General features: G+C 46.6%; 1 long non-coding RNA gene across 5 annotated transcripts in view; it reads left to right on the top strand.

Moving 5' to 3' along the window:
* Nucleotides 1-1,491: 1,491 nt before the first annotated feature.
* Nucleotides 1,492-1,570, top strand: part of LOC145415920 (uncharacterized) — a 14,948-nt gene continuing 14,869 nt past the window's right edge. For all 5 annotated transcript variants that reach the window (XR_013900179.1, XR_013900180.1, XR_013900176.1 and 2 more), the window contains exon 1: nt 1,492-1,527. This is a non-coding gene — a long non-coding RNA (uncharacterized LOC145415920). The remainder of the gene's footprint in view (nt 1,528-1,570) is intronic.

The following is a 1,570-nucleotide window of genomic DNA, read 5'->3' on the forward strand; positions in this document are numbered from 1 at the left end:
TGATCAGCGGCAATCCGTGGGGCTCGAATCCACGTCAGGAGTGTCCCACAAACGTAAGACTAGTACCGTACCCACCCAGCCACCTAGTCACCCAGGACCCATTGTGTTTCCTACTGCACCACGGCCCTCCTAATCCCCCCTTATCCCCCCTAATCCTGCTCCTAATCCTGCTACCTTCAGATTTCCCCACAGCTTACCTCAACTCGCATTTTAAACACAGTATTCAAGGACACAGGAATAAAAGTTTGCCACACATATCAGCCTTGGACTCTTTCTTTTCTGAAATTATAAAATCTACTTGGCACTTACCTCTGCTGATTAATGCTGAGAGAGGCTTGGTATGTTTCTCTGGCCTAATATTTCACCTCTTCTACTTGTCACTTTCCTCCACTTTTTACTGCTAATTTGAGAAAGGCTATGAAGTGTAAAATCCAGAATAAGTAGCAAAGGAAGAGGTGTTGCGAAATACTAGCCATAAAGACGCATAGACAATACGAAATTCTCAAGGTAATGCTTTTGATAATTATATACCGGTACTTAAATTAAAATGATGTACTTGCGGTGGGGAGAGAGAGAGAGAGAGGAGGAAGGAAAGTGGAGGGAGAGAAGAAAGGAGATGGAGAGGAGGAGAGAGAGAGGAGGGGAAGGGAAGAGGAGGGATGGAAGGAGGGAGGGGAAGTGAGAGACGAAAAGAGAGGAAGAGGGAGGAAAAGGAGAAGGAAGGGGGACAGGGAATGGAGGTAGAGAAGGGAGGAGAGAAGAGGGAAAGGGAGGAAAGAGTGAGAGACAGGAGTAAAGAGAGAGAGAGAGAGAGAGAGTAAAGGAGTGAGGAGCCTATACCCTGAACTGGATCGGACCACTTAGCGTTCAAAAAAAAAAAAAAAAAAAAAAGAAGGTACTTGTATTAAAGAAGAAAGAAAGAAAAGCAAAAAGGGGAAACTCTTGTAATATATCTAAGTGTAATTCATGCGTAGTACAGGTTCCTAAGTACACCTGGCCCCTATCACCTATTCCTAAGCGATTTATTCTGCCTATTACTCCGTGCTGTCCAATTTTGTATCACTTAAATATGCTCTCACTATCAGCCTAAATAAACCACATATTGATATCAACCCAACGTATCCAAGAATAAATCGGTAAGGAAGGGGTGCTAGGGAGCTTTCTTAACTGACGAGGCTGTGTTAGGTTTGATATCTTCTTCCCCCCCTCCCTAACTGGGGGGATCTTTGCCCCCTGACCCCTCCCCCACTTCATAAATCTAATGTAACTTGACAGGGACGTAGGGGGTGATTGTGGTGTGGTTGGGAGCGTGGCTGGGTGTGGGTGTGGAGGGGAGGGTTTGAGAGGGGAGGGGAGGGAAGGGGCAGGAGCAGAGGGAATGTAGGGATCGGGGAGAGAGAGAGAGAGAGAGAGAGAGAGAGAGAGAGAGAGAGAGAGAGAGGAAGGTAAGTAATCGGAGGTGAGGCAGTGGGAAGTCAGTGAGGCAGGAGGCACGAAGGGAAACACACACATCCTTTTTTCTTACAGGTAAAGCATCTTCTCTCTCTCTCTCTCTCTCTCTCTCTCTCTC

This window comes from Coenobita brevimanus, chromosome 104, assembly GCF_032717465.1.
Source record: "Coenobita brevimanus isolate Jiangsu-jjx chromosome 104, ASM3271746v2, whole genome shotgun sequence".
Classification (NCBI taxonomy): Eukaryota; Metazoa; Arthropoda; class Malacostraca; order Decapoda; family Coenobitidae; genus Coenobita; species Coenobita brevimanus.